This window comes from Chanodichthys erythropterus, chromosome 21, assembly GCF_024489055.1.
Source record: "Chanodichthys erythropterus isolate Z2021 chromosome 21, ASM2448905v1, whole genome shotgun sequence".
Lineage (NCBI taxonomy): Eukaryota > Metazoa > Chordata > Actinopteri > Cypriniformes > Xenocyprididae > Chanodichthys > Chanodichthys erythropterus.
The window spans coordinates 35,134,355-35,160,717 of record NC_090241.1 but is presented as its reverse complement, the minus strand read 5'-3'; the positions used below and the strand labels follow the sequence as shown (position 1 = coordinate 35,160,717).

Here is a 26,363-nt window from a genome sequence, read left to right as displayed (position 1 = left end):
GCAGAGCGCCAGGAGTCGCTCGTAGGGGGGGGGATTCTGTAACACCACGCCAGCAGAGGGAGCCCTCGCCCGAATACTGACTGTGTGCCGCTCCCTCTGCTTCACCGGTCACTTCCTGTTTGTTGGACATTTAAGCATGGCATCCACCATTGTTACCTCGCGAAGTATTGCCAGCCTGTCTGCCTTACCGAGCGTTATTCCCATTGCCATTGTCTGCCTTCTTGTGTATGATCATTGCCTGTTCTTCCCGTTCTCTGTCTTTTGGATTGCCCTCTGTTCTGTTGCCTGGATTGGACTGCCTACCTGTGTGTGTACCCCTGCCTGTTTAACGTTTCTGATTTACTGCTTGCTGTTCTGGATTTGTTTGCTGTGGATTTTATTAAAACACTGCACATGGATTCTAACGCCGCCTCAGCGTCCTTACAGCATGTTTATAATGTAACCTTCTGCCTTTAAATACTTTTGTCAGTTTAAGAATAATTTATGCAATTTTATATTTATTTGAAAGAATTAAAAGAGCATTTCTGTGTCTGTCCTTGTATTGTTCAACTGTTTGAGGTTGATATGGGATTTAGAAACTAATAAGTAATGCAATACTTTTGATAGTAATCTAATTAGACCATTGAAGATGTAATTAGTAGAAATGAATTACTAATTACTATTTTAACTTACCCAACACTTACTATAACAAAAAGTACAATGCTATTACCACAATCATGGACCATCATAATACCATGGTATTTTGATGGTATCAGATGATAACACTATGGTACTTTAAATTCCCTGTTTTCATATTTATAATTCCAGGAATACCATGGTAGTACCATGGTACTTTTTGGTGCTTTGTTGTTACAAAAAAAAAGCATTGTGGTGGCAGAATGGTATCAGAAATCAGACATGGTCATACCATGGTACTTTGCCATAGTATTAAAATGCATACATCGTAGTACTCCAAGATACTGCCGAAAATCCATAGTACATGTCCTAAATAAGTGTCTTTTACAATTCAAAGTTGAGGAACATATGTCTTTGCAATAAGGTTCCGTTTGTTAACATTAAATGGATAGTTCACCCAAAAATGAAAATTATCCCATAATTTACTCCCCCTCAAGCCATAAGGTGCATATGACTTTCTTCTTTCAGCCAAACGCAATCAGAGGTATATTGATTTAATGATCAATGGATGCACTTTTTGGGGCTTCAAAATCTCAGCCTCCAATCACTCCTATTATAAAGATTGGAAATATCATATTATATTTTTAATATAACTCTGATTGTGTTTGGCTGAAAGAAGAAAGTCATATACACCTAGGATCGCTTGAGGGTGAGTAAATCATGGATAATTTTAATTTTGGGGTGAACTAACTCTTTAAGTGCAATAGTGAACATGAACTAACCATGAAAAATAGACTTTATTCAGAGCAGGATCATTACAGGTCTGAAAGCAGGCAGTTTTTTCAATGGCATCCGCACTGAAAAGCTGTATAAAGCTTCTAGATCCGTTATAATATTCCACAGCTCATGGTGTCATGGATTACCATGATATGAGACTCAACTGCAGTGCATTTTTACCTGCGTGTTCGTACTTATGAGAGCGAGAATAGATAGAGGTGAGTAGTGACGGAGGAGAGTCTTCGAGGATAAACGAGAAAATCTCAGCCCTGAAGCAAGAGCCAGAAAGCGGCCGTGGTCTGGCGCTCACCGCGATGGAGCTTTTCCGTGTCATGCGGGAATCCAGTGCCCAGATTGTGGAGGGTCGAGCCGCTGACTTCAGTGGGCACTGCGCCAAAAACAACATTGCAACTTCACCCCGAGCCGTGCTTTTGGCAGAACCGGGATACCTTCATCCCATCAACCCCCGTGTCAGGGTGGTGACATGGGCCGTCTGGCAGACTCTCACAAGGCCGGAGGACTTTATGGAAGACCCTGCCGGTTATTATTTCTATTAGCAGCGTTGTGTTCTCCTCCCAGATGCCAGCGCTCGCTCTCCACAGATGGTTCTGCTCAGACGGACCGTGTTTGCTTTACTTAAGAGCTTCTTTGCCAAATAGCGTTCTGATATTTTTCTTCACCGTCCCCTCTGGACTCTTCCTCATCCCGTCAGTCTTCGTTTTTGTGTTGGTGGAAGTGATGCCTTTTAGCACGCTTGTGTTTGACTTTTCTGTTCATTAGTTTTTCTTTTTTTTCAGCAGGAAGTAAAGTGGGATCATTAGAACCACAATTACAGCTGGATCTTTGGTGTGACAGGTGGTCTTTCCTGTAATAATCAATCAATATCCTTAAAACAAGATCAGTTTGAATGAAGTTTTTGAAATAAGCACTTATTTTCAGGTAAATTTACAAAATAGGATTAGGTTCATGGTACCACACATGATAATACTTTGATATAAATCATGGTATTGATTACCAATTTTAATTACATTTTTTTTATTGACATTATTGTGGTTACATACAGTTCTGCATTATATACAAAACAAGAAATGAAAAGAAAAAAGACATATTAATACAATAAGCCTACTACAATAACAATAAAATAGCATTAAAATAAGTTATAGGTATAAAAATAGGATTAATATATATATATATATATATATATATATATATATATATATATATATATATATATATATATATATATATATATATATATATTTGTATTAATATGTATTTTTTCTTTTCATTTCTTGTTTTGTATATAATGCAGAACTGTATGTAAACACAATAATGTCAATAAAAAAAAAAAAATTGGTAATCAATATCATGATTTATATCAAAGTATTATCATGTGTGGTACCATGAACCTAATCCTATTTTGTAAATTTACCTGAAAATAAGTGCTTATATCAAAAACAGTTTTGCTCTTCATTCAAACTGATCTTGTTTTAAGGATATTGATTGATTATTACAGGAAAGACCACCTATTGTGTCTTGTAAATGTATATTATACTTAGAAACTTATTTTAATTCTTTTTTACTACTATAATACTACTTGTTATACTAATTGTACTTATACTGTGTACTTATACTTTGTTTGTGTATATATATATATATATATATATATATATATATATATATATATATATATATATATATATATATATATATACCATATTCATATATCACATGACACTCAAATGTACTTCAAAAAATATATGGTATTACCATGTCTAAAAAATTATTTGGAATTACCATGGTACCTCCAAAAACCATAGTATCACTGTGGTATTTTTTGTTAGTGAGGCACAAACTTACACCTAAATTACATAAATATCCACCAGCGGGATAAAAAAAAAAAAAAAAAAAAAAAATGAATGTGAAGGGATAGATAAAAATAAAACTGTTTCCCTCTTTTGAGTTTTTCAAGTGTTTTTGCCTATACACTAAAACATCAATGAAGCTCACTGATTTTCCACAGAAGAAAGAAAGTCATACAGGTTTAGAACAATGAGGGTGAATAAATGATGCCAGAAATGTTATTTTTGAGTGAACTGGCCCTTTAAATTTTATTCTCAGTGAACAGTCTCTGAATGTTCTATTCATGCGGTTTTACATCTGAAGTAAACTGATCTTGTTTTAAGGATGTTTAAATATCGTTACTGAAAAACAAGACAGATAAGAATTCTGATTTTGCTGTTGGTCTTGTTTGACAATAAGTAGTTTTGACAGTAACATGTAGAAATGAACGTTTCGGGTGACTTACAAGTGCTGTGATTGACAAGAACACTGTAACAGAATATAACAAACCTGATTCATACTGAGCTCGTCACGAAACTGCAAGCTCTGATATTTCTCATGACAAATTATTCAGGATGAAAAGCGAGATATGATTATGATATCTCTCCTGTTTCTCAGATGACATAAGAGGAGATCTGGAGGAGAAAAGGCACTTAATGCTTTTTCAATTATGTTTCATTTAAATATTAACATTGTCTCAGGTGTTTCTTCTAAACATGACAGACCCAAATGAATCAATAGTTGACATACAGTAAGATTAAATAAATGTGGAGAGCTGCCTAGATCATATTGAGATATCCATCTTTGATTGTAAATATTGCCAATCTGAGCACAGTTTGAGATCTCTTGTGAAACTCTGAAAAGACACGCGTGAGATTACTGATGTAACATCTGAAAAGCAAGTCTCCATTTGTTCTCCATTTAATCTTATTGCTATAGATGAGACAGCTGCCATATTAAAGATCTCATTCGATCCAGATTTAAAAATCCTATTCGTGATTGTTCTTTCCTGTGGGTATTTTCCCAGTCACTCGTGTCGTAAAACATCTTTTGTGTGTTTGGATACAGCTTGTATTCTGTGTATGACAGCACAACAATGGGGAAATTCCCTCAAGTTTTCTTCTGGACATAATAATAGTCACCCGAGAACAAGAATAGCAGAACTAGTTAACATCAGCCACAACCAAAAAAAGATGCGTTTTGAGGGCAAATAGACGTGAAATGTGAAGAGTGAAATGATGAAGTACTCCATAAAAAGCCCAGCTAACAAAATAGGTTCTAAGAAAGCCTTGGTAACATCCCTTTAAGTTATAAAAAACATACTTTCTGAATGTTTAGTTTTTTTAAAGAGGTCATGAACTTGTTTTATTGTTTTATAATGTTTCCTGGGGTGCATTTATAATGTTAGTATGCTTTTTACATCAAAAATGGTCATAATTTAGAAATAAAAGGCATTTTTCCTACCCTGATTTTCACCTCTGATTTGAACGCTCTGTTTTAAAGGGCGTGTGATTGGCTAACATCTTTCCATTTGAAATAATTAAGTAATATTTATCGAAAATCTTTAGCATATTTTTACTATAACAGCTCTCAAGGTTAACTAATCGTGTAAAGTGTTGATTACATTTAGATCTATGACATTATATTTAGATTGTGGCATGAAAGGTTGCAGTGATGAACATTGAAGCCGATCACAGACATGTTGTTGAGATCATGAAAGCAGGGATCTCGTCATTGCAACTCAATTTCTGCACATTAACGAATGCTTTCATCGTAACTAACAGTTCAAACACATTGCAACTAAGAGATTCATTGAATAAAACGTGAGTTTTGGCTCGAATCAAGAACTCAGTCACTGATAAACTTGCGCTGTTTGATTGACAGCTCCAGCGATTGCAAAGGGAGTGTTCTTTGATCGCTTTCTATATATAATTTAATCACCGTTTAAATAACATACTATTTTTCATCCTACTAAGAGAAACAACATGAAGTTGAGCGTTTAGTCACTGGTTTGGTTTACTGACACATAAACAAAGAATATGTGACTGTACATGAATCATTAATATCAGATCAGGCATTAGAATGAACACAGTTACTGACATGAGGTTGCTGTCCTGTCCTTCTGCGGAGGCAGCGTTTCACCTATAGGCACATTGCAGGACATCTCATTCACCGGGCCTGGTTTCAATAAAAGCTTTTATTGGACTATCAAGGAAGTTTTTAGTCCTGAAATTTATCAAAAGCTCAAGGAAAAGTTGATTTCTCAATTCATGACCCCTTTAAATGTTTCAAAAACGTGTCGGGTGCATATATAAAGGCAACATTCCATTTTATGGCAATGTTACTTTTGAATGTTCTCTGAACATTCTGAAACAATTGTAACATTTAAAAATGCTACATGAGCGTCCAACTAAAATGTGTCAGATAAAAATGTTCCATGAATGATGTATAAATAATGTTTTTGTACTGACATTTTGAGAACATTGTACACTACAGACCATGATAACTCTGAACGAACATACTATTAACATGGAAAAACGTTTCTAAGAACGTTCCCTGTTAGCCGAGAGAGCTGTTAAATTATATATGCATGAGTCCAAAAGAACGTAAACAACAAGAAGAAAGTCAAAAACCAGTGTTTTGTTCAATAACCACCCAGAATTCAGGTCTTTCTCCATCTCTGCACAGGGGTTGTAGGTGAATAAACATCTCCACTGAGATCATAACACTCCACCCTTAAACCTTCTGTTTTTCTGTCTTTCATTCTCCCTTTAAATCCACATCATCACTGCACTGTCTGACGTTTTTGCTTGCTGCTCTATGTTCATTTTGGAGGAGGAAAAAAAAACACTGCTTGCTTTCTTTGCCGAGTCCATCAAACCCTACAAACACTCTGGAAAACCAAGCAAATCTCTTTTAGCTTTAATAACTGTGAGTTGCGGTCGAGAGGTCGTTCAGACTGCGTCCACCAGCCGCTTCGTCTGGCAAACAATTAAAAGTTGTTTTGATGGTTTGGACTTGATTGAACTCATACAGTAACGACTTATTGTTATGTCTGGAGCAAAATATGAAAATACAGTGCCTTTATTGAGGAAATTAAATTCACGGTGTCATGTGCAGCCAGAAGGGAAGGACACTCCCTTTGTGAGCTCATCAAAATGAAAACGCACTGATAGTCCAGCGTCTGCTGTGGTAACGTCAGTCAGACGTGAGAGACAACGAGACAACTTAATCAGTATTTTTGTCTTGTTTTCCAGCACAAACATCCCTGAAACAAGATATGTTTACTTGAAAAGCAAAACTGAAATATAACAAGACTGATTCTAGTGATCCTAAGTATGCAACTCATCAATGTGGACAACTTGGTAGTCATGTGACATCTACTGTACATGTGTGTGGATCATGTGACTTATTTGCCAGCGTTACTTCCTGTGTTTTTACAACTGAAGATGGTGACTTGTTGCCTCACTGCCCTGCCAGGCAATGACTTGTAAGGCAGCGTTTGTGCATGAAGGCACCTCTCTGAACTGATTTCGGACAGACTTCTGAGGCAGCGTAACAGTTGAATGATCTACCGCAAAATAGCACAAGCTTTGGTGTGAACTAAACAAATATTTAATTACTACAGTAGTAATGACATCAAAAGTGGAAAATGTTGCTTAAAAACATAAATTTACACACAAACTGACCAGCAAACTCAACAGAATGGACACACAGGATTGTGGGATATCAAAGGAAGAGTACATCTATGCTGCCTTCAGAAATCGATCAGATGAAGGTATCTCAGGAAACAGGAAGTGAAGCTAACATTGGATTTGGATTGCCTTCCTACCCTGAAATGTGTCCATTTTCCAGTTTTCGGATGCAGGCGGTGTTTGGATGAACACCCAAAACGACTTGTTTCTTTTTGTGTATATTCTAAAAAATTATCTGTTGACTCAACAAAAAAAAAAAAAAAAGTTAATGCAACAGTTTATGATAACTTTGAGTGAATTTATGCTCTACCAACAAGCTACATTAAGTTAGAGGAACTGAGTTGACTCCTCAAAAAAATTAAGTTGCTCCAACTACTAGAGTTGTAGCTCTGGAACCAATTAGGTTAATCTTGTCTATTTCAGTTCAAATCAACAGCTATCATAGCACATGCTAACACAACTTATGTATATTTAATGAACAAGTAAGATATTATTTGTCACTGATATTAGCGCAGACATTGCTTAGAATCAATGTAGTGTTTACCTTCATGTTTCTACTCTTCAACACCAACTTCAACAATAAAGAAACTCTTCTAAATGTCAAACATAAGTCTTTTCTTTCACTAAAAAACACATAGAATACTTAATTTCAACATTTATTCTCCTTATCTAGTCTGAAAACTGGAAAATGGACACATTTCATTACGTTACTACAACTTAATTAAAAAAAATAATAAAAATAGGCCAGTTAATGCAGAAGTTTGAGTTTAAATTACAAACAATATTTATGTAATGATCAACATTATTATGTCAACAGAACTCAACAAAATAATTTTTGCAACTTAAAAGGTTTAATTAAAACAATCAAAATAGAATTTTTAACTTGCAACCATGCATTTATTTAAGTTGTGGTAACAGGTCCCGTGAATTACTTTTTTTAAAATTAGTAATTTTTAAATAAAGAGTTTGTTTGTATATGCAACTCTTAATTTATTCCAGTAGATGCTAAATAAACATTACAACACATAGCAGTGTTGTTATTGTCAACTAAAACGATTACAAATAATTTCTGTTAATTGAAATAAAGCTGTAATATATATATATATATATATATATATATATATATATATATATAAAATCAAATAGGTAATGTAACAAAAATATGCATTGTGCCTTTGTGTGAGGCAGCTCGTAGGTTTTGGAACAGGTCTAATGTTGTCCATACTAGTACATATGTCAGAACTGTGGGTCAGCTGGGGTGAAAGGCCATGCAGAGGTCATTTGCTTAAAGCATTAATAATGATCTCAAAAGCAGGTTGGAGGGAGGCCGGGGAGTAAGTTCATTTCTGACAGCGTCTTATAAAGAAGCGCGCCTCAGGTGGTTTTGGCGCGAGCGTGAAAGAAACTGAAGGAAGGGAGGAAAGACAGAGACCTTAGACTATTTTTGTTCTCACACACAAGGGAGGGCAGGGCAGGTGAGCGGGGGTGTTCGGCGCTTCTCAACGCCCCGGGTGACGAGAGAATACGAAGGTGTGAGAAAAAAAACATTCTGTGCATTTCCTCTCCTGTTCGCCAACTGGCTCTAGGGTGAAGATTTCCAAAACTCTGTCTCTCTCTCCGGCCTTCCCTTGTCACTCAAACCTATGTGAAAACTCCGCCCACCGAGGCTCATCAATGCCTCAACACCATGAGAACCTGCATCAGGTACTTTCTTTCTCATCACTTTCACCTGCCGTCTGGATGATAAATACTTCTGTCTGCATTTAGACCACATTCATTCAAATTCACATTCATTTCCTCCACAAAGAACTGATATTTAGCAATAAAATATGTTTTAAGCCAGACCGTGATGATATTTACAAGTCAGTGTATTTCAGCTTAAATACTTGAAAACTGTTTAATCACCAACTTCAGAATAGAAGTTGTCTTAAAAAGAAACTCCCATGAAGCATTGCACATGACATAATTGAGTCTCTCACTCTCAAACTACTATATTTATAATGTTTTGAAATAAACCTTAATGTTCTTATATTTTTACAGCACTTTTGAAAACAACACATTGTGAACATTTAAAATGCGTGATGTGAAGAATTATTGTATGCATGTCTTTTTTCATATATTCCTTGATTCAAATTAAAGTTGTCTGGTTTTGCAAATTCAGCTGGTTGGTTTGGTTCAAAGCTTAAAACTTTTTATTGCAGAATTATTTGTAAGTCCTCTGGACAAAATAAATGGGGAAATGCTTCCGGAAGCAATGCTGATGAAAAGTGAGTGGTCAGATTGCAACACTATATTGTAACATGCATAAACATATATGGCAAATGCAACTATTGTGTAAAACAATTGAAATATGTACATAATGTACAGTCAGACATTCATTATCACAAATAAACCCATGTAGTTTCTGACCTCCATGTTCAAACAGTGTTTGTTCTTTGAGCTTTAACAGGGCATGTGTCTCCAGTGGAGCTGCGGTCACGCTGTGTGAGTTTATGTGCTGTGTGTGAGTGTGTGTGTGTGTGTGTGTGTGAGGGGAAGATCCTGGAACGCCTGTCAAACCACATGTAATTAGAACAAGACTGCCATGACCAACAAGACTCCAACGCAATTTATGATTTCTTTAAAGTCAACTTATCTTATTTTAAGATTTGTCCTTTGTTCTTTGGTTCACCGCAGGTTTCATAAATGCCATCAAGACTCATGCAGTGGAAGGTTTCATCTAAGAGCAGCCAAACATCTCATTTTCATCTACAAAGAAAGGGGGTAATGTTAACATTCATAGCCAGACTTAAACATTTCACATTTTCTCACCATAGCTCAACTGGTAGAGCACAATATTAGCAACATGGGTTCAATTCTCCACAAACACACATGGCTGCTCCAAAAGTATACACTTTTGAGTTTCTACCAAATTATATTTATTTTATATATAAGAGCTTTGGAGACAGATGCATTAATATGGCACAGCTATTGATATTGAAAACAAAAGATTCTTTCCCTCTTTTAAGATTTGATATTTGATTATTGAAGGATTAAGTGGTTGTTAACAAATGGGAGTCCAGGTTTACATCCGTTTACATCCACCAGATGGGTAATGTATTATTAATAATTCCTCAAAGCTGATAGGAATCCAATAACATATCAATAATTCATGCCACTCTGATCAGGATAAGTTAATTACAGGACTAGTTAAAAGGTTTTAAGTGTCCAGGTCTTTCTATTAGTGCAGTCAGGTTATTGATACGCCATAAGGACGGTGTGCCAGAGATCACGTTTGTCATTTTGGTATTGATGGAGGCTGAAAGGATTTTGACATCTGAGTGAAAAATTTGTCCACACTGAAACTCAGTTTGAGTCCAAAGTTCGTTCTCCACCATTTCTTTTATTCAGCTGGGATAGTGTTTCTTTACCTTTTCAAGTCTCTCCACTGAAAGGCTTCCTAATGCGCATTACAACTGATCCATTCAGTTTGTATGAAAGAATAAAGAGATCTCTTTAGATATCTCAACTCAGTTTCAGGAAGAATTGTCTATGATGTCTCAATTTGTGCTCAGATTTTCCAAGATACTCCGAAATCAAAAGTCAGAGATTAGACTCAATTGTGTCTATTATTGATTCTTTCATGAGTTTTATTAGAAATATTTCAGAGCTGATCATCAAAAATCAAACTGATGAACTAAGAACTCAAATTAAATCTTCTTGAGATATAAGATCAACCTCTGAGTATATATTTTTCCATCGTAATTTGGCTAGTGTTACATTATATGATCACGCTCTTATTCATGCAAATGCTTTTAAACCATTCAAGTGCCACAAGTAAAATTCACAGTGTGGAAGGCCAAAAGGTTCAAAAACACATTCATTTTAACGTGTTGTTAAAATGTTAAAATTCACGTTTTTGAAAATTTTGGCTCGTGCGCACAGAAAGACACGCGCCAGTTCTGTTTTGTGCTTAAACAAACAATAATGCACAGAATTATGCCGAAATGTCCGTTTTGTTGAATATCCTCAAGAGAGCAGTCTGAAATGAGTTAAATAACATCTTAAATGAACTTAAAGGGTTGTACGATAATGAGATGCGCATCATGATAAGCTGCGGCAGCTCTTAAAGTGACAGCAGCCTAATAATAGAGTATATATATATATATATTATATATATACAGCTATGGAAAAAATTAAGAGACCACTTCAAGTTCAGAAATCAATGTTAAGTGGTCTCTTAATTTTTTCCATAGCTATATATATATATATATATATATATATATATATATATATATATATATATATATATATATTTATTTTTTTTTTTTTTATTTTTTTTTTTTTTTAATCTGTTTCATAGAGACATCAGTACCAGATACTGGCCTTCATTCATAAAAAGATGGCATTAAACAAATATTTAATTACAAACATTAATTTTATAGAGTAACTGTGAAATTATTACAATATAAAATTATTAAAAACTCTTATAAAATAAAACTTTATAAAATAAATATATTAAAATGGAATAAATGTAAAAAATAAATAAATAAATAAATAAATAAATAAATGTGATCAAAATGATCAACACACCCACTTAATCATTTATTATAACATTTATCCAATATTAAAATGAAGTAGCATTACATGTTTCCTGCTTATTCCTATTTTTTGATGTATTGTATAACAGAATTCCAGCGAACGGATTGTGAGCTCTTAAATCAAGGTTTACCCACAAGTTTCAGTTGCAGGCCTGCGCTGCTGTTGGGAAGGCAACTGTTGTTTGGCAGCTCTTAAACAGAGACGTGCTAATGCCATGCAGGACCTGCTGTATTGTTTGGTTAACAATGCTTCAGTGCCTGTGGCCATGCGAAACGCCATCTTTCTCAGAGCCCCTCCTACCTACACCCAGCTTACAGAGGGCACAAACAAACAGAAACACAAAGCTATTGAGAACAGCCTCTATTAATTTCCTAACAGTCGCCTATGCCTGAGGGGAGGATACAGATACATAGACGCGCACACACACACACACACACACACACACAAACGCACGAGAACAAGTAAAATACCATCACTGAGCTTATACACCTATGTTGTTCGGTTTCCCCAACTGACACAAATATGTTCTCAGAACATTTTGCTAACATTCCCAAAAAGTTTCATTCTGAATGTTCTCTGAACATCAATGGAACGAATGTTAAGGGAACATTCCATTTTATCATTTTGCAAACATTATGGGAACGTTACTTTTGAATGTTCTCTGAACATTCTGAAACAAGCAGTGACATTTAAAAAAAAACTTTAGATGAACATTCAACTAAAATATTTCAGAAATAAAACATTCCATTTTTTGTTCCTTCGTTTTCATGCTAACATTTTGAGAATAAAGACCAGATAATTTTGAACAAATGTTCTATTAACAGAAATGGAAAAATGTTTGTTCATAGATTTTGAATGTTCTCTGAACATAAACATTAACTTTTTGAAGTAAACAAGTTCATAACTTGTTGCCAATGTTCTAAGAATGTTCCCTGTCAGTTGAGTCTGTGTTCTTCATGGGACTCAAAAGGAGAAGTTATACAAAAGCACTTCATGATACATTGACATATTGGTGAGATTTTTGAGTGAACTATACCTAAAACAAACAAAACGTGTTTTAAAGGTTTAAAATAGGTTTAAAAGTGTTTTAAACCTATTATGCCCCTTTTCACAAGATGTGTCTGTGAAGTTTCAGCTCAAAATCCCCCACAGATTATTTATTATAGCTTGCCAAATTTGCCCCTATTTGGGTTTGAGAAAAACACGCTGTTTTTGTGTGTGTCCCTTTAAATGCAAATGAGCTGCTGCTCCCGCCCCCTTTCCAGAAGAGGGCGGAGCTTTAACAGCTCAACAACAACAAAGCTGGAGAATCTCACACAGCCAAAATGAGGATTGTCAACGGTGTTCAGCCTTACATTGTTCAAACCGGAGTCGACACTGATGGAGAGACTCAGGAAGAAGTTACAACTTTTAGAATGAAACTGGACGTTTCTGAATGGTTAGTGGATAAATTGATGTAGTTGCTGTGGAGTTGATTCAACTCATCCACTAGCATGGGTCGTCATGTTCATCTTTTGTGTTGAATTGATCCTCGTTTGTGAAGCAGTCCGGCGTAAAATGACGACGTGTCAACAACACTCTACTACAACAACTCTTCCTCTTCTCTAAAGCAGCCCGACATGGCCCCGCCCCCTTTGTTGAGTGTTCTCGGGGGCGGGGTTTATGTAAATTTTGTGGTTTGTGATGTCACTAACCAAGGAGGAAGCTTGTTGTAGTCCATACCAGCTGTTTGTTGTAGTCCTTAAAAAGCGATTTCTGTAAAAGAAAATATCTCTCTTTGCATTGAACTTTGAGTGTCGTAACTTTGCAGATGTTGTTTATGATCAAACAGCAACATTACACACTAACTAAAGTTAAAAAAGTTAAATCATAGTCATCCACCCCTTTAAAATATAATGGGCTTAAGAAATGTATTTTTCTCAGAAATCTGAGTGAAAGGTGTGTACAAATCTTTGTTCTGGTATGTAGGCTTAAAAACAAATGATAACATGTTTCCAAGTATGTTCTGTCAAATGCACTGATTCAAGAGTGCCTTGCAGGAAGCTATTTGATACAAACACAGCGCTATTATCCCATGAACTCGTATTCAGTCTTGTCTTGTCGACTGATGTGAAAATGCCATTCTGGAATCAGTGTAACATCACAAAAACAAGGACACCCACAGCAGATATTGAATAGACACTAATGACGCAGACAAGAAGAACTGATGAAAATTAAAACCTTAATCAGAGTCAGAAATCATTCTTTACTTTTGTTGTGCGTCACAATTCATATTCATTGGCATTTTGGGCACGGTCGGCTTTACATTGCCAAAATATTAGTTACATTGCAAATATTTTTCAGAAATTTTAAATCAAAACTTATAAAGGTATGCAACTGTCACTATTTCTTTTTCCATTTTTAATAATCTTTTAATGTAATCACTCTCAGTAGTTTGTTTGATAATAGCATGCACAATCATATAGTTTTAGAAAGAGTATACCTTAATCACATGGACATGACTACTTTCTAGAAATATGTTGTGTTAGCTATCTATTTATGAACATATTTGACCAATTCAATCATTTGTTCTGTTATTTCAATCTGAAGATATTTCAAAGAATTGATATTCTGAACTGAGATTTTCATGGTTTTCTTGGCGATAGCATTTGATTGGCACCTGTTCTGGCCTGTTGAAACTAACAGCCCCCAGATGATTTATAATAAACCCAGGCCACGAGCAGTCTGAACGCTTTACGACAGATCAGGACTGTGTGAAAGTGCGAGTGTGTGTCTTTCACAGCGCGTCTCGTCTCTTTTCCCCAGCCCAGCCCCAGAGGTGAGACAGATACATTCACACATTTCATTTTGTGGTTCCCACGGCAGTCAAAAATGCACCTGACCCCGAGGCTCATGTACTGGGGGATTTTTTTTTTTTATATCCTGCTCTTAAAAGAGCAGCCATGACTAATGCATGTTTTACTGTCTCCATTATGCTGCTGGATATTATGAAGTTTCATGCAACGTGACTGGATGTGTGTGTGGATTAGGCAAAACACATCCTCTGTCATGTTTATCTATGTCTGATATCGATGTACGTCTATGAATGTATGTGTTTTAAAGAGGTCCTTGATTATGATTTCACTTTAGTTAGTTTTTTAATTACGACGCTCAAAGTTAAATGCAAAGGGAGATATTTTCTTTTACAGAAATTGCTTTTCTGTATTACAACAAGCTTCTTCCTGGGTTGGTGACATGACAAACCCTAAAATTTACATAAACCCCGCCTCCATCAATATCCGACTCCGGTTTGAACAATGTAAGGCTGAACACCGTTACTGACAATCCGCATTTTGGCTGCATGAGATTCTCCAGCTTTGTTGTTGTTGAGCTGTTAAAGCTCCGCCCTCTTCTGGAAAGGAGGCGGGAACAGCAACTCATTTGCATTTAAAGGGACACACACTAATCAGCATTCATAAACTGTCTAAATATGTTCGCCATGTTCCATTTCTGCATTTAAAAACAGAGTGTAAACTATATATAATCACATCTCAGTAAGATGTCAACATTTGAACAGATTTAAAGTTTTTTTTTTTTTTAACATTTGTATCATTAGATATTTGAGTAAGTTTAAACTCAATACTTACGTTTAAAAATGTAATTTGGCAATTTCTCTCAAAAATCCTGTAGCCATCAGCCCTCAGTGAATTCTGGGGTAGGCAAGGCCATGAAGGATCAATCTGTTATCCTTCATTACATGGGAAACGAAGGACATATTTGGAGGCCACATATTTTTCAAGCTTCTTCAGAGAATCAGCAGTGAAGACCCAAATTGCATGTTAGAATGTTATAGCAAGATGTTTAGGAAGCGAAAACCATTCATAAACTAATCAATGCTAACCGCATTAAACATTCATGCACTTTGTACAGTCACAGAAACTCGCACGCTGTGATTTTATTTAGCATGCATTTGAAGGAAATAGTAAAAATGGTCAAACATGGTTTGTTAATATTATATGCAAATAAGAACATTAATTCAGAGTTTAGAAATAGACAAATCCTGACCTGCAGACAAATCAAAAGTCAAGAAGCTGTGAAAAAAAAGGAGAAAACCTTAGTGTGTAGACATGGCAGTGGATCTGACTGCATTGGTGGTGATTTTAAGGAGTTTTGTTGTGCCGGTATGGCCCGTCGGGTCAGCGGGGTCTCCAGAGAGATCGCTTCTATCTGAACTTTATCGGCTGAAACATCTGTTGTAATTTCTGTCAAATGAAACTTTTATTACCTGATCATTAAAGTCCTGGCGATGGAAAAAACAGATGTCCGCGGTGTTCTTACGACCGCTGTTTTTTATGGTGTTGGTGAAAATTGAACCAAAGGGAGGCCTCCCCCCCACCTCCATTATAAAATTAAGGGGGAAATGATTTCCACATTCCACGGACAAGAGGGGCACTAGTGGGGCGCGCTGAGAGAGGAGCAACCTGTGTGTGAGGGGTTAGAGGACTAACACACACTGCACTAACTACTCACAGAACCACCACAGACAAACAGAGAGAGTTTATTAGTTCAGAAGAATGGCCTGCTGTGAATGGCTCTACTGTGTTTATTAGTGCCGCACTGAGACTCAAGTGCATTAAAGGTAGGGTAGGTGATTTTCAGAGAGGCTAGTTTGGAAAGCATTTGATCCCACTCTCCCTTCAGAGCGCTCTCCAAAGTCACTCCTACTCCAAAACACATGAACGCGCAAAGCCAGAGCAGAGTCTGCAAAGTGTCTCTATCCTTATGAAAAAGAAGTATAATTCAAGTTCATTTTATTAAGCATACTTAAGTCATGTTCAAGTACATTTTTAAGTATATTTTATCAGTATACTTGCTTTGCTCTATTTTTATGTGCACTAATTTTGTACTTAAAGGGTTAGTTCACCCAAAAATGAAAATTATGTCATTAATGACTCACCCTCATGTCGTTCCAAACCTTTAAGATCTCCGTTCATCTTCAGAACACAGTTTAAGATATTTTAGATTCAGTCCGAGAGCTTTCTGTCCCTTCATTGAAAATGTGTGTACGGTATACTGTCCATGTCCAGAAAGGTAATAAAAACATCATCAAAGTAGTCCATGAGACATCAGTGGGTCAGTTAGAGTTTGTTGAAGCATCAAAAATACATTTTGGTCCAAAAAGTAAGAAAAACTACGACATTATTCAGCATTGTCTTCTGTTCCGGAATCCTTTCCATTGAATTGATTCCACTGAATTGATTCCATTGAATTGATTCCATTGAATTGATTCCACTGAATCCTTTCATCTGTCGGCGTTGGTAATGCACTTTTACATCGCCGTGGTTGTTTTTGGTGATTAGGACATCTGCGACATTTTGAAGCATCAAAAATACATTTTGGTAAATCCGTGTTCACGACTCTGCTTCTTCTTCTTCTTCTTCTTTCCTGTTTTACGGTGGTTGGCATCCAGCTTATTGGTGCATTACCGCCCCCTTGATGTTGCTGATGTAAGACGCTGCTGACGTGTTATCCGGTGCGCCTGAGCTTCATTTACAGTCTGAGGGAGACGCACGCTGTATTCAAGCTATTCTACATTGTTTGTATTGTGGTATTGCTATATTTTTTAAAATGGTGTGTAAGTGTGCATGTCGCTGATGTCCTAATCACCAAAAACAACCACGCGGACGTAAAAGTGCATTACCAACGCCGCCAGATGAAAGAATTCAATGGAATCAATTCAATGGAAAGGATTCTGGAACAGAAGACAATGCTGAATAATGTCGTAGTTTTTCTTACTTTTTGGACCAAAATGTATTTTTGATGCTTCAACAAACTCTAACTAACCCTCTGATGTCACATGGACTACTTTGATGATGTTTTTATTACCTTTCTGGACATGGACAGTATACCGTACATACATTTTCAATGGAGGGACAAAAAAGCTCTCGGACTAAATCTAAAATATCTTAAACTGTGTTCTGAAGATGACATAATTTTCATTTTTGGGTGAACTAACCCTTTAACATACAAAAAATTCTTCTTTAGTACTTCTTAAGATTATCTTAAGAACATCTAAGTGTACTCAAATGTGCTATTTTGAGACACCATGAAATATGAACTAAAATGTGCTTTTAATATACTATCTGTATTTAAAAAATGTATTTAGATAATACTATAGTACATTTGAACCCATAGTGTACTACAAGTGGTAACTAAATATATTTTTTAAATATAGAGATAGTATATTAAAAGCACATTTTAGTTCATATTTCATGGTTTTTTAAAATAGCACTGATAGAAACGCAAAAATCGTAGCATGATCAGCTCTGGGTAGAAGATCACAGGATGCCATCTTGTAATTACAGTTACAACGTGGCGTGAACACAGCGTAAGCTTGTTGTTTTTGGTTCAGGAGGAACTGTAAAAAGCCGATGTTCATTTGAGGCGCTTCGTAGGTGCTGTCGGTCTACAATTCTGCATCGCCTCATGAAACACACTGATAACGTGATGATGGACAGAGGTATGAACATTTTTTGGTCCTGAGACTTCACACAGAATATATATATATATTTTTTTTTATTTATTTTTTTTTTTAATGCTAATGTAAGAGTGTTTTCTTTCTTCTCCTGCGTCCTATTCTTCTTTAATCCTGAATGGCAGCTCAGCTGAAAGATTTGTTTGAGCTGCGCCCTCTACTGTACAGGTGTGAATTTGCATTTCCCTCAGCCTGAGGCTTATTCATTTCACTTTTGGTGAGAAAGGCCCTTTACATTTGCCAAAATTAGAACTTTTGTTATGAAAAAACACAAGTAAGCCAAGCCCAGATGAGGAAAAAGTAACTCAAAAGTAATGTAACACATTAGTTTCCATAAAATGCAATTACAGGGAGTAACACAATATTGTAACACATACAATTTTCCCCAACACTGGCTATCAGGATGTGAAGAGTTTCAACCAGTATAACAAAAAAAGTGTTTATGAAGAACATTGCCTACCCTACCTTTAAAGGAGTTGTTCTTTATAAGATTTACTTCAATCCTGTGAAAAAGAGGTGAAAACAGTCACAGATTAGTAAAGTAACAGCGCACATCTCGTCAACAAAACACATGATTTGAGGAATCACTCATGTCTGGAGCACAAACAGAACATCACAAACACTGAAGATTACTAGGGATGCACTGATATGAAAATTTTGGCTGATACAGAAAACCGATAACTATTCATATCTGAAAGCCGATAACCGATATATTGGCTGATAATCAAATCAAAAATTTTTATATCATTTTTGAGAGCCTGATTATACAAACAAAAGTCTTAGCATTAAAAGCCACATCCCAAGAATACAATTGTAATGTCCTCATTATAATTTTATATATTTGCGCTGCACGTTGCACTTAACTGTATTTTACTTTTTTGAAGTGATTTCAATCACATTTCAAGCAATTCAAAACCATCATTGTGAACAGTGCACATCTGAAGTGTCTCAGCTTAAGGAAATAATCCATTATTTATCGGCTTTAACATATCGGTCAAATTTTCTTATTGGGCTGATAACGATAACATTAAAAATGAACATCAGCTGATACCGATATGGCGGCCGATATATCGTGCATCCCTAAAGTTTACTACTCAGCCTTCAAGATTTCATCAGAGTATGCACAATAATAAATGTGATGCTCAGCTTTTAACCAAAATATATTCACCACTGCTTCGAGGTTTTAATATTAGTGTTGGCATCAGCTGAATGCAGACTTAAATAGAAACGAACTTCATCTCTTATGGGGAATATTTACATGATGTTTTGGAAATGGGTTCTAGTTCTTTGCTCATGAGGGATGGCAGGCAGAAGTGAACTGGTGAATTGGGAGGAAACTCTCCCAGATCTCTTGCTGTTCGCAGCGTGTTTGACCGGCTCAACAAAACGCCAAGAGAGAAATAAAGATAAAGACAATGGCTGCTTTTATTTTCTCCTTTAGCCGCACATTCCACAGAAAGCACAGAGATCGGCCACCCTCATCGCAAAAATGAATCACGGGCAGACAAATTTGTGTCTGGGTTGCCTTACTTAACTGCAGTCATAGGTAAGGTTACCGGATTTTTTCCTCATCCTCGCTCTTGCTCGCCTTTATTCAGACTCTTTCTACCTTTCTGTCTTGGCAGCCAGACTGTTGCCATCTCTGGAAATAAATCAGATCCACTAGCATATCACACACACACACACACACATCTGAATCACTTCTTATTGTAACCAGATGATGGTCACTGTTGTAATGTTTCTTTTAACATTAATAGTGTGAACTTGATTTGACCCGCAGATATAGGGTGTTGCTACAGAGACTTCCACAACAATGTGATATTTAAAGGTGATTTCTGTCTTTGATTACATTACACCAGGGCTAGTTGTCATGCATTTTGTGCCAGTTTATTTTTGAAACTCAGCACAAACCTTAAAGTCTTAACTGCAAAAAGCTATATTATAAAAATATGAATTACAATCTAGTTGAACTCAACGTATAAAGCTAGATGCCTAATTAGATGTTTGATTCAAGGTCTCTGTGGTTGCTGACCAATGTGAGAACTAGCCCCAGTCCTCCATTTTGTGTTTTGGGATAATTTATATATGACACACAACAAAACAGCTTTAAAGCATTTTCAGAATCAGTGTTTGAGACGCTCACACACACATCTCTCATCAGATTATTTACAAGCCTTGTAAACTTGTTCAAACTCACTTCACAAATCTGGTATGTAGTGGAAAATTATACAATCAAAAAGAAAAGAAAAAAAAAAGGAAATGCCATTAACATAACTTGTACAACCTGTCTTGAATATTTAGTTCGTTCCCATAATGTTTATCTAACTGAACCAAAGTACACAAGATCAACTTTCTTAAAGAGACAGGACATCTATATCCTAAATAGTCTATATAATTGTGCTTACACTTAATTTTGTGACAATATAAATCAATTTTTTATTGCATACTTAAGATATATTTACATTTAAGTACATACTTATGAACACTTGAGTATGAAATTATTTCAAGAAACAGCACTTCCCCTCCAATGCAAATCAAAATATAATGTAAATGTAAACTGTCATATACCTGGGGACATTTACATTGACAACAATATGATTTATCCTTCTCTTTTAACTGCTGTTGAATTGAAGCAACCCATAGGGAAACTCGCTTTACTGCTCACTGTGAAAGGGAACTCAACAAAAGAGGAACAGAAATCAGCATGTTTATCCAGTTATTTTTATTATTTCAGAATCATGCATTGTATTTGACTCCAGGTTATGTTTTTAACATCACTAATTTGTGCAAATACACATTTGCTGAAATGAACACTGCCATCATAATGAAGGACAAAATGATCAATTTTTAAATGTGATCATCTGCAACTTTCTTTGAAACATGAATAAATGTCTCTCCTTCACAAACATACATTTGTTTTCCTATCATGGGCATTGACTTCTATTGGTTTTATACAGAGCTAATGATATTTTCCGTTCCCTACATTTTAACACAACCTTAAGTCGTTATTTAAGCGTGTTAATTAAGCTGTTTACCTTCTGGGGACCATTGGATGTAGATTCTGATTCACTTTTTGTAGTTTTAAACACATTTAAAAAAAAATAAATAAATAAATATGGTTGAATTATAAAACATTAGAGAGTGATTCAAAATGTTATTTGATGTCTGTTTTCCACGTTTCACTATATTTGTGACTCAAGGTACATACAAAAAAAAAAAAAAAAAAAATAGCGCGCACACACACACACACACACACACACACACACACACACACAGAGCAGGATGGTCTCATTGTGGTGGAGCTACACGCGCGTGTTGAGGATATAAGCAGGAGGAGGAGGAACTTCAGGTCGCTCATTTATTGAACGTTTCTTCACATAAGTGCGCACTCGAGTGCGCCACACACGCAGGGAGCGAGACACACACTGCAGAACTCTCGAACACACTGCGATCTTCACCGCGCGCGCAGCCGGATCATTAAACATTTAAAATTCGAATGTAACAGCGGCGGCGGGATGCGACATTCTATCCGTCTGTCGGCGCTTTGATAAACACACGTCACGCAGGATGGAGAGGGAACTTTGCTGAACTTACAGCTGATTTTTCTTTTGCTTTGCTTCAGATATGGTGAGTGCATAATTTATTCACTGATATTGTGTTTTTGTATTTCTGACGACAACAAACTGCATATATTTCCTGTCTGTTAAATAGCCGACATACTATCGGTGATCAGAAAATCTCGTGTTAAAAACGTAAAAGCAGAATCGCACGAGGACGCGTCTGTTAACTTAATATAAATATCCAGATATCTGATCATACTCGAATTAAAAAAAAAAAAAAAACCTTACAGTCTTAGGTCTAAGGAGAACATTTTGTGCTTTAAAAGAAACATTGATCTTAAGAACTATAATGAAACATTACAAACTTATTTAAAACCATAGAGCAACTTAGGATACCAATAAACATGTTTTTTAAAAGAGTGCAGACAAAATAAAACAGGCCTAGATTTAGTGTGTTGTATGCAGTGCATTTTCAAACAAAAACCTCAATTTGTCATTTTTATTCATACTTTATGTTTTCACACACAGAATTAAAATGTTTAGATAATGCTTGTTAGCACATTGACAGTGTCCCACACACTTAAAAATCAAGACAAGGCTCTTAAATGGTCATTAGGTTCAGATTTTTTTTTTTTTTTTTTTTTGAAAACATCTAAACACAGAAGAATAATCTCAATTTGACATTCATATTTTACAAACAGAACACTTTATACAAACATTTAAAAATTACTATAATTTGAAAACAATTAAAGATTAGTTTTCTAAGTAGTAGTGAAGGCATTAGTGCTTCAGATTGGTTATATTTTTAATTTGTATCATTAAGGAGCACCTCTGTTTTTATAGTGAGACACAAAAGAATAACAGTGGATAACAAAAACACTGTTAAAAAATTACATCCCTATGAAGCAGACGTAAAATAGTCATCTGAGGCCTTTCCCCCCCATCAAAAACTGATTTATACCTGCTACTATGGCAAAATATAAGTGTGCAATGAATGTTGTTCATATTTTTGCTTATATCTTGGGAAGCTAAACATGATTTTAACAAAAGCTGTGAAATTTTGCTTCAGTTACTACCTGCCATTTATAACGCAGTACTGAAAAGGCCCTCTCTATTACTAAAGACCAAAGAAACTTAATTTAGTGCTTTTCACAACCCTTTTCTTAATAGTATAGAAAGTTCTTGAACAAAATACTTTGCTTTTTCATATCTAAACATTCTTCATTTAATTTTTCCACATCTGTACAATCACTCTTAGTAGTCTTAGTTTGTGCATACTTGTCTATTCATGCGAGCAGCGTTTGGCTGTTTGAAATTAAACAATGCCTGATGTCACATCAAGCTAGATGATTACTCTGAAATCGCTGAGGTGATGTTTAAAGTCGGGAAGTTAATAAGGTAATTTTAGGGTTCCTTGCTAAAGAGAAGCTTTCATCATCCTCAAGAAGCTGTTGCACAATTCCAAATTATTATCCATCCAGGTCCACAGCGCCAAAGTTAAAGCGATCCTGGATCGGACTCTGAGATCCAAAACCAGTTTCATTTGTTGCAGATGTAATACTGATCCTAAACTTTGGATTGTACCACCATCGTGACTTTGCAAAACCTCAAACAAGTCCAAGAAATATTGACTCATGCATGGCAACTCAGTCATATTACAACGATAAACTGAATATTATTTCTCATTATATAACATACTGTGCGCACAGGCATGCAATGTAACTATTTTTGTCTTTGGTAACTTCACATATTGTGAATATGATGAACGTTCACCATCTCACACTGCTGTTTCTCAGACATCGAAACTAAAAGAACAAAATGGCACTGCATTATTAAATTACTCACATTAAATTTGGATAAATTTGGTTCTGTTCACACTTGATTCTTCTTTAAAAGATCCAAATTCAAACCTTTCAGTGAAAATGAACCCCTTTTCATCGAGTCAGTATCACAATGTGGATTTGGAGTACATGCAGTGGAAGATATGAAGCAAGCAGCACATGCAGATATTATTATTAATTAAAACAAATTAAAATGATCACAGATTGTTTGAAATCAGACACAAAGGCACCCATTCTTTTTTCCACGCCAATGTTGTTGGAAAAGACACGCAACAAAGGTCATGTGCAGTGGGGCAAGTTTTTGTTTTCAGTGTATAATACCATCAGGTCTCATTTTGAGCTCATTCTTCCTCTCTTCCCGTCATGGTTCTGATTACTAACTCTAATAAATTGTGAATAAGCTGTACAATTCCTGGTCAAAAGCGAGGCCCGAGTTCCCCATCCTGAGCACCCCCTCCTAAGAAAACACAAATTAATTCCTAAAGTCCTCTGTAGCCAGAGGTTTCTGGAATGATAAATATTTTCATAGGAAGCACGGCTCTTCCTGAGTTTATCGGCGCTCGTTTCATTACGGGCCGGCTGGCGTTAACCCCTCGGTTTTAGGGTGAGGCTGGAGGCCTTGAACTTTGCTTCTGCTTTGAATTGTCAACCGATCCTTTGCTTCCAGATGGAAGATAACCTCGCTCGTAATGAGCAAAATATTTAGCTAGCGCCCACAGAGGTGTTCCCAAAGTCTCGTGAGTCTTGCGCAACTGAATGTGATCGGTAGAGTTGTCACAGTATGCCACATCATCAGACAGTCGCGACTGCGGCTCTTGATTCAGGCTGGAGGAATTTTTCACTGCTAAGGATAAAGGGATGAAGAGCAAGAACTATAATGCAAATATAGCAATGGATTAAACAGACATGACTTTTAATTGTACAGTAATTCACTCACCCCCATGTCATCCAAGATCTTTATGTCTTTCTTTCTTTCTTCAGTCAAAAGAAAGGGAAAACATTCCAGGATTTTTCTCCATATAGTGGACTTCACTGGGGTTCAACGGGTTGAAGGTCCAAATGTCAGTTTCAGTGCAGCTTCAAAGAGCTCTACATGATCCCAGACGAGGAATAAGAGTCTTATCTAGAGAAACCATCAGTCATTTTCTAAGAAAAATAAAAATGTATATATTTTTAACCACAAATGCTCGTCTTGCACTACTCTGCGATTACGTAATCATGTTGGAAAGGTCATGCGTGATGTAGGTGGAAGTCCCGCGGTAGGGCGAAAAACTCCTCCAACTTCAAAATCGGCCAACATCGTTGTTTTACCTTTTTTTTGTAAAGGCCGTTTGACTTAGTCTTTGCATGTTCACTTTGTAAACACTGGATCGGTAGTTCCACCTACATCACGTGTAACCTTTCCAACATGATTACGTAATGCGTGGCACATCACAGAGCAATGCAAGATGAGGATTTGTGGTTAAAAAGTATATGATTTTATTATTTTTTTTTAGAAAATGACTGATCATTTCTCTAGATAAGACTCTTATTCCTCGTCTGGGATCATGTAGAGCTCTTTGAAGCTGCACTGAAACTGACATTTGGACCCATTGAACCCCAGTGAAGTCCACTATATGGAGAAAAATCCTGGAATGTTTTCCTCAAAAACCTTCATTTCTTTTCAACTGAAGAAAGAAAGACAGAAACATCTTGGATGACATGGAGGTGAGTGTATTATCAGGAAATTCACTACTATTGTTGCTTATACTCTAGTCAAGCGTATACAAGATGGCTTTAGCACGGTCAGAGGCCCAACGACAGTGAGCTGAACTTCACATAAACCCTTGCTTTGATCAGACGACGCTGAAGCACTAACCGTCTTTGATTACAACCAAAACTAAGAAGCTGTTGTGTTCAAATGTCGAGTGTTTGAGTGATTTGTGTTACTCCTGAAGGTTTAATCACTGATTGCTCATCATTTTGGCTTCCGGCACTGTACAGAACATCATTTACACAACGATGGAGAACCAGGAAATGTCAGAGAATTGTGATTGGAAAAAAAATTACAGATTCATTTGAATGTTTGGAAATCTCTCTGTGAACTCTATGAATTATTATGATTTGTTTTTAATATGTTGCCTAGTAATAATGAACAACAAGTCAAAAGGTGCAGGACTTTTTTGCACTTTCTGAACTAAATGTGAGCAGCCTGTGCAAAACCCACTGTCATGATGCTAGGGTGTTGCTATGGAGTTGCTATGGTGGTTGCTAGGTGGTCGCTTACTGCTCCAAGTGAAAATTCTCTGATAATCTGGTCTGTACACATGATTTGGGTCCATTCTTCAATGAGGGATTTTTCTATATCATTTAGTTTATTTATATAATTAACCAAAATTATAAGCAATGGAGACAGAGATGCTTGATTTAATAAATGACAAAATATTGTGTGCATGGAGAGATTTTCTATGTTAATGTGAGAAGGAAGCAACACTAGTTTGCAGTTCCCTTTCAATCTGACACACAAACTCAATCCAAACCCCTCCTTTTCCCTATAGTCTCATTCTTTCACCAAACAGCAGCTGGTTCTTCAGCTATTGCCAACCTTTAGTCCTTATCTTATATCTTAGAGACAGACAGACACACACACACACACACACACACACACACACTTGCAGGCAGACAAGAGCGTCATATGTATCTCTATCATTCAGTCATAAAGCAAAGTGCTGTGTGTGTGTATGTGTGAAAAAGAAACTAAATATTTTTCAAAAATAAATAAATAATATTATATTTAACTTAAGTGCAAACTGAAAGCAATGTTTTTGGATACTTAAATGCATGCTATTTTAATTAAATAAAAATGCATTACAGTTTAAATTTCTATTAAATTAACTATTAGTTGAAATTAAGAATGCTTTTTTGACCCACTTCGTGTGTGTGTGTGTGTGTGTGTGTG

The 26,363-nt window shown here is 36.0% G+C and overlaps 1 protein-coding gene across 2 annotated transcripts in view; it reads left to right on the top strand.

Annotated features, from left to right (window-relative positions):
- The first annotated feature begins 21,404 nt into the window (after positions 1 to 21,404).
- The window catches only part of eya2 (EYA transcriptional coactivator and phosphatase 2), a 43,405-nt gene continuing 38,446 nt past the window's right edge, over positions 21,405 to 26,363 (top strand). For both annotated transcript variants that reach the window (XM_067373147.1, XM_067373149.1), the window contains exon 1: positions 21,405 to 21,651. The gene's annotated coding sequence lies outside the window, so the exon portion shown is untranslated. The remainder of the gene's footprint in view (positions 21,652 to 26,363) is intronic.